This window comes from Apteryx mantelli, chromosome Z (genome assembly GCF_036417845.1).
Source record: "Apteryx mantelli isolate bAptMan1 chromosome Z, bAptMan1.hap1, whole genome shotgun sequence".
Lineage (NCBI taxonomy): Eukaryota > Metazoa > Chordata > Aves > Apterygiformes > Apterygidae > Apteryx > Apteryx mantelli.
In genome coordinates this window covers 87,414,633-87,426,799 of record NC_090020.1, presented here as the reverse complement: position 1 = coordinate 87,426,799, position 12,167 = coordinate 87,414,633, and the positions used below count along the sequence as shown (strand labels likewise).

The window sequence follows — 12,167 nt, the reverse complement described above, 5'->3', positions numbered from 1 at the left end:
TGACCATGATCCATACTTCAACACACAGGGGAATTAAATGGACAGAAATGAAAAGTGCTGTTACTCAGCCTTAATCTAACTGTAGAAGTTACTTGAGTTTATATGTTTTCCACCCTTGGTTTTCCGATCGGGTGGAAGGTTTCCACCAGTGTTCAGGGAAAGCACTCGCTTAGCACCATAGTGCACAGATATTGCACCATTACAATGTTTTGAAGACTCTGTCCTGCCCTAGCTTGGGAGAAGTTATAGAAGGAGACATAATTCTCCTGAGATGACTTATTTACAGTCATAACACACTTACCCTAAGTTTACTTGCTCACGTGTTCTTTCTTTCTCTCAAGGCACTCTCTTTGCAGGTCTTGCAGAAAATTCCTTCTTCCCAGAAATTAATGCAGCGTAACTACTTTTTCCTAATATGAGCAAGCACAGTTTAGTGAGCCCAACAAATTATGAAGAATCGATCTTTATTTTCCTAAAGAGTCTCAAAACATAAAAATGGGATAAGATCTGGCCATCAGGTTGCACGGGCCAAAGAACACTGTGACATTATAAAAATAAGTGCAAGTTTGCCAGTAACAGTTTTCCCACTTCCCAGCTCCTTTGTTGCTGGGAACTAGATCCTGTTGCTTGGCATTTCTTTATTCCACTCCAGACTCTGTAATAAAGACAGAGACAAACAAGAACTTCACCTTTACAGCCGTAAATTACCTTGGAAAATAAGGTGTTTTGATTAAAAGAGCATTTTTGCAGTTTTCACCATAATCCTGCAGAGAAGTATGATTTATTACAGAAGGCGTACAAGAATCTGGTATCACATAACCCGCTCCAGGTTCCTTCCATTCTTCAGAGAGGCGTATCAGAGTACACAAGTTCAGGGAATATGTATTACAGATCTACCTCCCTGTCTTTCACATTACTAAGTAGACTGAATTGTATGGTGGCTTCCTGCTATTCAAAGCGAATGCAACTGATTCATTTGTAGACGGGATATGTGCCAGGCTCTGAACTCAGTGTTCTCCGAGTCACCATTCTGTGGATTTTTATTTTTAATAAATATCAGCCGCCACAGGATCTGCAAGAGAAAAGGAAAAGCTATCCACAGATCTCTCAAGCAGCGATTATGATTCACAAAAGTTTTTTCATCATTTAACATCCTGGTTTTTAAGGAAACAAGATATTCTGGGCATTTGGGAGCTAGGTTATTTCTGAGTAAAATCAAATCACAATTTAGCCATAAATTACTTCCTGATTTGATTTCTGCTCCTTCCTTAATTGTCTCTAGTCCCCTCCCCAGCCATGCCCCACCCTACACTACTTTCGCATTTATTATTTATCTGTTATCTTTTGGCAAGATGATAGTACTTAAGTAGAGCCTAATGAGCTATAGTTTGCGTGAAAGCTGTTCTCAAACCCATTTATGCTTTTACAGGACAACAAGTGATTTTTACTATGTTTACTTTGTTTGAAATACAAAGTGCATTAATAAAGCTCTGTAGGGCCAACGTCACAAGGGAAATCCATCACCACACTCCGATACAAGGGGTATTCACACTTCAGAAAGAGGTGTTCGATAGTCCTCATTGATTTCAGATACAGAAGGAAGTCTCTTCACTAGCACGAAGCACAGCTGCACACAACAGGGTTCGTTACTCAGCATCTGGCACAGTAACGCAAATTAAAACCAACAGCAGTTTAATGAACACACCAGGCTCTGATCTGTGGTGGCCCAGAACCTCGCTTTTCTCCTGCTGCTGACTTCCCTCCTGTTCAGCAAATTCTAGCATGGCATTGGGGACATCCAGCAGGAGGAATATGGCAAATAACTGCAGCACAGTAACCCGTGAAATTGCCCTGTCTCTAACAGAAATAGCTCGTGATAGGCCATAACTCTTTTACCCGTATCATGTCTTTACAGCAAAGGGTAAATTGGGCACTGAGAAAAAAACCACTAGAGGAGCCTTCTGCCTGACAGGAAGCCTCTGTGTGTCCAGATCACACCTCACACCTGGTTGCTAAGGGGAAAGGGAAATAAAAGATGCCTTTTTTTGGAAAGACTCCACAAGCAGTCCCTAAGTCAGAAAATTTTCTCGAGCCTTTGCAAAAGGTCTTCCTGGGGAAGGACAGATTTGACCTATGCCCAGACAACAGAGTACAGGAACTAAAATCGCAAGCTGTTAAAGTACAGCTTATGAAGTCATTAGCCTTTGTCCTCACATGAAAGTCTCCTGCTCGCAAGCTACATATAGCGCAGTTAATACTGGCACCTGTAGACACAGGCTCCCCAGCATCATGCTCTAAAACTACTTCAGCTTCCCTTCTTAGAAGGATCTGTTAGAGTCCCCTCAAACCGTTAAGTCCAGGAGAGCCATGTCGGTACCAGATTCTTCCAACAATTCAAATTCAAGATAAATCAAAGCAAGCCTCTTCCACAAATTCCAGTTTCATTACTCTTTGGCTGAGCTCAGCACATCCTTCTCAAATCTGTATCTAGCTCTTTCCCCATGCTTTTCAATCATCTATTTCAATTCCTTCGCAGAAACAGCTCCCCCAGGTCGCATTAGGTTGCCACAGACAGTCAGTATTTTTGATCATTCCCTTCCCGTAGTTCTTTCTCTTTAATTATCTCTATCTTGTTTTAACTCCTCATATCACAGCTTCAGAGCTCCAAGTCACTCCAGGCTTTCTCTCAGAAGGCCACTTCTTCACCAGTCTTCTCCTTTCATTAGGGTAGGCTTCCCCGTGAGGAAGTTCAATGCCCAGATTATCAGTTTTTGCATGTCTATATCTCCTTACATCAGCAGCTGAGACCAATAGCTGTAGGTGGAAACTATTAAGAACCTGGCATGGACTATCATCAGCATTTATAGTTCTGAAGTATAGAATGAAAAGGAAGTAGGTGACTGTAATTCAGTGACAGGATCCAGATAGTGTAAAGTTGATGGTATAAGGAAATCTCTGGATCCAGATCCTTGCTGCAGCACGTGATTACAGAGTGAACTCTAGAGACGTGTGCGCTACAGGGCCGTCTGTGGGCCTCCAGCCACAGCTATGTTTTTCTGCTTATACATGTTACAGCATTTACATCGTTGTTATTGTAAAATCAGATACCGCTCCCATCAAAAGGTTCTCCTCTAGGAAAAAATACATATGTATATATGCTAAATGAAAGGGTCTCTGATGATAAGAGCAAAAAATTAGTACTTGCCAACACTAACACATCAACTTCATTGGATTGCAAAGCTTTAATAGCAAATCTGTGATGGAGATTACTTGTTTCTTGTGAAGATTACATGCATAATTCCTCTTCAGAATTATATTTAGAATAATAGATGGCCCTGAAGAGATGTAATTCTTTTGAGGATGCTGACATCAAAGATCTCTAGGTGCAGCTCAGATGATTTATAACAGGCCTCTTTATATAACAAAGGTCGATTAATTATTCACGATTCTCAGAGAAAAATTAGATGAAATATATATTATGGATGGCAATTCTCAATTAAAGATTAAGCTTCACACAGCTGGGTGAGACAGGATGTAGCAGGGAACGATGAGGAGGCAGCACTCCGTGGTAAGTGCATATTGAAGGCTAGGAACAAGAGGAGTTAACGTACCAGAATGGGAAGTGATGTGAATTTGGCAGTTCTGATGAGGCTTCGACAGTGGCCCCAAGCGCACGCGCAGTGCTGTAACAAAGGGCAGAGAGGGGATTCCTTTCCCGCTCAGCTGGTGATTAGCTTATGGCCTCAAGCTCAAGAACGATACGCCTTGTCATTTTTTTTAACCTCGTGAGTGTAACAGCAGATGTTATTCCTATTCATATAAGTGCCTAATCCTTTTCTAAATCTCACTAACCATTTCCTCAGTAATACCCTCCAGCAGCAATATACTCTGGGCTGATTATACAGACCAATAAAAATTATTTCCTTTCAGCCCTTTAATGTACATGCTTGCCCGCCCATTCTTTTGTTCATATTAAATAGCAGAATAACGCCAGCACATGCTTCTCTGTAGAAAAAAGGAAAATACTTTACCTGCTTTCCTACATGGCCCCACAGGCTGTTGGCTTTTACTTTTCTCTTATGGCAATAAAAGTCATAAAAATACCTAAGCACAGGCCCATTTTTAGCCACCCATCATTTCACTGCAGAGGGTAGTGGAGCAAGAGATTGCTTCTACAAACTTGTCCCGTGCTGTATGAAAAATCACTATGGCGTTTTCATAATTATCTAAGACATAAGAAAAAAGAACTATATTGTTCTAAAAAGGCACACCAGATCTTTCAAAGAGAAAGAATAGCAAGAGGTGACTTCTAAATAGCACTTTGCTGGAGACACACATGAAACTTGTCATCACCCAGCTCCGGTTCAAGCACTGTGTTGCCGCATTGAGTTTAAGAGCCCTGCTGAGCAAAAGGCTTCAAGCTCACACTCAGCTTTTTAGCCTGAGTACCTCCTGGCCTCCAAACTCGGCTGTGCAGCTCCATCACTGAAACTGGATGGTGGGTCCAGCAAGCTCAGAGCCACGGGCAAAAGGAATTTTTATCTGTCTTCAAAGGACAGTGTAGATTCACACTAGAAGTAACATCCTGGTGCAAATAACATAAATAACTCAACTCTGGCTCTTTCTGTAGGGCACGATGGAGACCTCTCTGCTTGGACGGCCTGGGGGCACAATGGCATTAGGAGTTCTCAGAAACAATTTCTCACCAAAGACTTACAGACAGTCCAGAACTTAATAAAAAAGAAGGCAAAGGTCTGAATAGCATTAGCATAAACAAGACATTAGCGTAGGGAGAGTCTCGGACACGTATACTTTACCTTATTAGTCTATACTAAACACACTTTCTATGATTAATTCACTACATCAGAATCACTTATTTATGTTTCCACAAGTGCCTGCTGTAATTCATTGCACAAACAGCAGCGTGCTGGGGGCAGTGAAGATGAAAGTACGTTGCCTTACACTGCCTTACAGTACCTCTCAGCGTTCCTGAGAATCAGTAACACAGTGAAAGGTCAAAAAAAAGTGTGTGTGCGTCTGTGTGTCTGTCTGTGTGTCTGTCTATCTGTCTGCTGGTGGTAGTGGTGGTTAATGTTGTTGAAGGATTTATGGCTTCTCCCCGAGAGCTGTAGAGAAACCAGAAATAATCTCACAAAACTGCTGCTAAATGCTCTTTAATTTAACTCTCAAAATCCAGTACAGACAAGTAGAACTGTATATAGAGGCCACCGTTCTCATTTGTACTACAACTGTTCCCTATTCCGGTACCTATATGAAATACAGATCTGAACTACAACCTAAAACCACATGACCAGACGTGTGTCCTCCAACCTATATCAAACTGCAGGGACTGGGAGAAGAAAGCTCTTAAAAGATATGTAACCGTTCCTTAAGATTTAGCCTAGTTGTGCCCCCCACACGCACTCATTTGTATAAATACCGGATACGCAGTAGAAGGCAATGATGTAATTTCTACATCACTATTTTTAGCTTTTTGTTTAAAGAAGCATTCCCTTGCTTAATTTTCAAAAGAGTAACCTCTACTTGATATTGACTAACTATCAGTCAGGGCTGTACAAACCTTTGATATATTCAATATTATTTGATGGCATTTTCATTCATTTAAATTACTAATAAATAATACCCACTCTCATCACACGTTGGAGGTGTTCTGTTTTGCGGTGGTCTCCCTCATCACCGAGACATTATCGGATAACAGCTATGACTTCATCCTTCTGTGACTCCCTCTCGCGTGTTTAAAGCCGTAGCTGTTTGGATTCCAAGTTTATGGGGATCAGGGATCGGCTCATCAAGTGCTTGCACAGTTCTTAGGAAAAAAAGGCCACTGTAAATAGCAATAATACAATTACTTACAGTAGAAAGCCGTATACATCATAGCACACGTGACAGGCCCAGAGGGAACGCACTAAAAGCAGCAATCAGGGTTCTAACCTTTTGTTCAATGTTATTATTGTTAATATGTCCTTTTCCCCCCATTGGTGTTACAGTGTAAATGCTCCAACATCCTTCAAGTACAACAGGGACTTTTTTTTCTGATTCCCAATGTGAAGTAATACACAATATTTCACAAAAGATATCCTTCAGTGAGAAGAATCAGCACTATCAGCTGCTGGACTAGCTTGACCTGGTAGGGTGCTTTCTCCCACCCCAGCAGTCCACTGCGGGATGATAGATTCGGCCAAGCAGACATGATCTGTAAACAGCTTTTCATGTTTTTAAGCAGGAGCCAATGTATACTGCAGGTAAATTAAGGTAATAATAAGCTGGTAAACAGAAAACCTTCCCCGTTTGGGTTCAATGCATTCTTACAGCCCTGCTCACGGGGCTCGCTCTTTCCCGCAGAACTAGACCTGCTCCAAATCTCAAGCAGCTTTTTGCATCTCTTCCTCAGAATGTGTGCAAAAGGGTACAGTGGGGCGAGACCAGAAAATTAGCTTTCATTTACCGAGGAACAGTCCGCATACCTGCTCCCTGTCTCGTTCAATGACTCTGCTGTGTACTATGAACAGAAGCTTTGTAATATACTTCTCTTTCTGCATTACACCATCAGCATTGCTTTATCAGATATATGTTTTTTTTTCATTTTTATCTCAGATTGAAATACAATATTGTACTCTAACTTTTGTATTGTTATTGTCCTTATCCCCACCCATGTAATTTTTCCACAGTGAGTCAATGATACTTGATATCAGTATGTATCACAGTCTATGAGCTCCTCTGGAGTAAGAAAGCTTACAGCATCATTGCAATAGAAGTGAATTATGTCAGCTACACTTGAAGCAGCTGGAATGAAGTTCTAGAACAGCTTTGCAGTATGAGTGATGAGGACAATGTTCTTGAACAGTTTTAAGAATATTCTTGATCAGTTTTTGATGTGGTCATCGAGAAATTGCATTTGATTGCCATAGAGCTTTCTTCTGATCTTTTTTAAAATCTGAACCAGTACTTTTAAATCAGTAATAGGGTAAATCATCCTCTCCCAAGAAAAACCATTCCGAGAATCTTTGTGGAGTCCAGTAAGGAATGAAGGAACGTGTTTCATAGGATGCCCAGCCCCAAAATTCTGTGGAGCGCTCTATCATATTTTTATTGTAGTTATAGCAATGTCACTTCCATTGTACTGAGCCTTCCTTCTTGGTCTTCTGACAAATTATCTTTTATGTGTATGATGACAGATCCTCTCGTTTCCAACGATTTTGGGGAAGGCAATAACTTTTAAAACTGTGACAACATACACCTCCAGTAACTTGCACTCACTGAAAACCCCTTAGTTTGAAAGACCTGGAGTTGGGGAAAGTTAAATTTTTTACTGGTGTTACAAGGCAGCATTTTAAACTTACGATTAAATATTTTTTCTTAGCTTTTAGTTATTTATTAATGAGAAAAGATTTGTGGGAGGTTCATGACGTATTCTGTGATTTTAAAATAGCCATATCAGATTTAATGAAGTAAGCAGCATTTTACTTTTCAGCCCTTTCAGCTCTGCTTTTCAGTTCTGTTTGCTTCTAAAGTTCCACTTTTTGGGGACACAGGGATGGGACTCATCTGACCTAGTCACACTAGGATCCCTTTATCCCCAACAGAGAGAAACAGGAGCTTTTAAAATGCGATTCATCTCATCCTAAAGCAGACATCTAAAAAAAGTCGAATGTTACCATGAAAGTGCCTCTTTCTCCCTATTGACTGTAAGAAAGCCCAAGGCAATGAGCTCAAATAAAGGCATCCACATCCCAGGCCTCTAGCTGCAGCTGGGAACGTGACTGACAATCACAAGCAGCTTAGTCTTACCTGACCTGATTTTGGTAATTAAAAAAAAAATAAATGAATGCAATAATTTAAGAATATTTCCTTTCAATGTATTGAAATGAGCATTGAGTATTTTAACTCAACTTCTTAAAAAGTAAAGCAGCAACCCATCTAGTAGCTGAACTGTTACATGCAAAGAAATAGAGCGAAAAACCTCTTATCTGTTATCAAAGTTTGTAGGACAACATTCATTTCTTGTCATTTAGATTATGTCAGATTAGCAGGCACAACGGAAATGCGCTTGACAGAAAAACACTTTCCCCTCAGAACGAAACTGTTGCCAAAACCGCTTGGCCACCGTTCAGCCAAACACTTAGGTGCTTTGCTAAACAGAAATGGATTTAAGCAAGTGCTTAAGATGAGGCACTTGCCATATGTCTTTGCTAAGTCAGGGCCCCTGTGACTAACGCCTTTATTTTTTACATTAATTTTGAAATATTTCATGAAGTATTCTTTATCAATTGCATGTCAAAAGAAGTTAGAACAACACATCTACTACTAGTAATCCAGTCAACTTCACTATAACGAACCACATAAAAAGAATTTAAAATACATTCCAAGTTGTCTTGCCAGTTGTCTTGTGCAGCCAAGATACCTAGAAAATACATGTAAGCACCTGAGCAAATCCTTAATGTCAGCATCAGTATCATATGGAAAATAATTACTTAAATTTCAAACTTTCAAGAGGCTGCTTTGCCCTGACGCCTTGTTCTAGAGCCATTCTCGCAGAAGTAATCTAAACACGAATGCAGAGCTCACTGCTTTGCGCTAACCCTTGCAGAATGTGCGTGACTTTGTGTTGGCAAATTACGACTGTTGCAGTACGCTACAAAAGCGAGTAGGGAAAGGTTATTCAGCTAATAGAAAAGTTTGCCCTGCTGCTTGTTTCTGCTCTCACGTAACAGCTCCTTTCCAGCTGCAGCCACTGAGAAGCCTGTTGAGCTTGACTCTAGTCTGGCGCTGTGAAGAGACATGAGAGGTGTAGAATAAGTGGGAGGCCCACTGAGAAGATGCAGCAGACCTCTCAGAGGTCCACAACGACAGGACAAGGGGCGAGGGGGGACAAGCTGGATCACAGGAAACTCTGATCGCATACAGAAAATTTTTTGACTGCGCAGGCGGGTAAATGCTGGAACAGGTTGCCCAGACAGGTTTTGGAGTCTCCATCCTTGGATATACTCAAAACTTGACCGGACGGGGCCATGAGCAACCTGATGTAGCTGCACCTGCCCTGAGCAGGTTGCACTAGAGCCTCCGGGGCTCCCATCCCACCTACGTGACCCTATGAGTCTATCACAACGGAGGTCCCTGGCGTTTTGCTACACCTGTGCACACAGGTATAATACAAACCATTAAGTAACACCTCTGGCTAAGTAGAGGAAAGGAATCTAAGTGAGTGTTGCTTTCAGGGAAGAGGCAGGAGATGACTGGGGAAAAAAAGAAAGAGAAACATTAGCGGAGGGAGCTAATTCGATACATTAATGCAAATCCTATGGGAGCCCTCTTTGGGACCCTCAGCAACAACTTCCTGCAGCAAATCTTTAATGACCGTTTCATCATTTTCCCAATAGATACCACGCATACCTTGTGTGTGATATAAAAATGTTAACTAAACATTACTGTACAATTCACAAGAAAACTCTAGTAATTATAAAAACAAAAGCCTAGTGAATAGCTGAAACACTGCAGAAGCTTTTTCTATTCTTTATAGCCATTATACATTTTCCTGCTGAACTTAACAGTACTAGCTGTTACTCAAGTATAAGGAAACGCTACTTAGAAGGTCACTGTAACATGCCAATATATAGACCTACACTGTAAATCCCTACTACTTTTAATCATGCAGTGACAGCAGACACAAAGAAAATCTAGATAAGCCATGATCTTCATAAATACAGATGGTCTGGGTTTTATGGAATTGGCTTGAACAGATTAACAGAGCCATACCCTAAGCAGAAAATGCTCTTTAGGAAATCAGACGGCTGCTTCATTGGCTTACCCGACGGCCTTATGGTAATAAACTGTTGCCAGGGTCCTTCCAAAGTGACATACTCTTCTATTCAGTGGGAGCTGTAAATTCACAGCAACGGTTTCTAGAAGACTCCAGTGAGGTGGCAAAGCGCAACGCACGAGTTCCCAGCAGCAGCGTCAGCGCGCGTACCGGTGCATAAAACCTTGGGCCGCAGCTTCTGCGACTGTAAATCTTGGAGCCTCACTCGAACCACACCCTTGGAGGCCTTGGTTTTAGAGGTCTCCAGTTACGTCTCTTACACAAAATATTTATTGCTTTTCTCTGCCGAGGAGCTTTGCTTCTCGACCTGACTGTTCCGGGATCGCAGATTCAGGAACGCGCGCGGAGCACCAGAGCTTTTCTCCCTCTTGCCCGTAGCTTGTCCTGACCATGCGCTGCCCCTGCAGGCAGCAGATGTCCCGTGGCAGGACTTTACCCCCCTGCGACAGGGAAACAAGGAGCCGCGAGCCGGGGCTCCCAGACCTGCCCGAGCCCCTGCTTTTTCTTTCGAAGGGGCACGGCTTGGGGACGGCCGGCTGCCACCCAGGAGGAAGCCCCGTCCCTCCCGAGCCATCCCTGGTGTGGAGCCCGCGGGAGAGCCGTGCCGTTCCCTGCGGAGTGCTGAATCATGCCGTCTTTGTGCCTTTGGGCCTCACATACAGCCACAACAGGTAAAAGTCAGACAAGCAAGAGTGTGTTTAGTCTTTTAAATGATTACTACGTATTAATTATTCCAAGGGAGATTTTTTTAAATGCTCCATTCACGGTGTACTGCTAGTTCCACTGAGCTTACCAAATCATAAAAGTAATAACAGAAATTTCTAGTTTTTTCCTAATATTTCAGCCTTTAAATGGAAATTCATTATTCTATTTCCAAACATAAGAAAAGAAATCTACAATACGCGGAGCGAAAAGGCAGCTGTTTACAGACACACTTCAGCACAGTCCAATGTTTCTTCCATTTTAGTGCTCATCAAAATAGTCTGCAAGAGAAGGAATATACTGATGTTGTTACTGTTGCTCCAAAACAATGCTTTTCTCACCGCACAACTTGCCAACTGTAATAATTTTTCTTTTTCTGGAACAGTTTCATAAGAAATTTTAATATCAAGTTTAAGTTTGATCGAGTGACACTACTGTATCTACACTTTTAGCACACATCCTTTTTAAAGAATTATAAAAGTGTGGAGGAACTGAAAATACAATTCTGAACTTACAGAAAACTGGTTCTGAACATACAAGAATTAACCATTTAGAAGTATGCCAGTATTTTGTAATCTATTATTGAAAATATATAGACAATTTATCAAAACTATAAAACAAGTTGAATCAAAAAATCCCACAAAACACAATTTAACTTAAAAAAAAATTTTTTTTTCAATTCTGGTCTTTTCTGGTTTCATTGCTTTATGAGGATGAAATGGTAATCCAACGGCCTATATCAAGATACCCTTTCTAGAAGATTTCTGGTACAGTTTTTGTAAAGACAAAAAATATATATATTATATATATATAAAATACATATACATATATTTAATTTGCCTGTGTTGCTTAGAAAGCAAGTAACGGTGCTCTTTCCTTTTTGTATCTACCTGTCTGCTGCCTTCCCCTTTCCGCTGTCCGTTCCGTTCACTGCCCTCGGTCTCTTCGCACGATCAAGCAGCTCGAGGAGATGTTCAGGCGGTGGGTGCTGCTCGTGGCCTGCTCCTGTTGAAGACATTAGGACTTTTGCCGATAAGAGCAGAATTTTGCACTTTTGAAAACTGCCTTTCAATTTTTAAAAACCTCAGAAGATACGGCCCCTCCTGCCACTGAGATGGGACTGAGTTTCTTCCAGTTGCGGTAGCAGCCTGTGTCATCCAGTTTAAAAATCCCACACTTAATTTCTTTTAGCCGTATGGCATCAGCTGAAAGCATTAAATAAAAGTGCGAAATAGCTGTAAAAGCTGTAAGCTGCCTCGTCAGAGCGGCCACTTTCTCAGTCCATCCATTTCATTAGTGTCATCCGCTAAATGCAATGGGTGCATTAACCTTCCCTTTGTGCCGGGCTCTGCTGTGCAAAGTCAGCGGATGTTTTTCTAAGTGTCTCCAGTGGGAGAAAGGTTTGACCGAGCTTTCGGCGAGGTTAGTTGCTATTGGTTCTGCAGGAACCATGTCATACCTCAGGCACGAGCAGGACGCTGGTCCTCCTGCGACAGCTTTTACTGCCGTGCAGCTTCTGCCTGGGTTTGAACGTCCTGGCTACGAGTCGAGCAGGCACCGACAGAAAGTGCGGAAACATTACACCAGGGTCTGCTTTCATAGCTTCCGACTCAATGCCAGTGGTCAT

General features: G+C 41.7%; 1 long non-coding RNA gene across 1 annotated transcript; it reads right to left on the bottom strand.

Annotated features, from left to right (window-relative positions):
* Positions 1-487: 487 nt before the first annotated feature.
* On the bottom strand, positions 488-11,888 carry LOC106486970 (uncharacterized). The gene is made up of 3 exons (XR_001292987.1): positions 11,431-11,888; positions 5,649-5,827; positions 488-1,072 (listed from the first exon to the last, which is right to left on the bottom strand). It is a non-coding gene; the product is annotated as an uncharacterized lncRNA (long non-coding RNA).
* Positions 11,889-12,167: the final 279 nt, after the last annotated feature.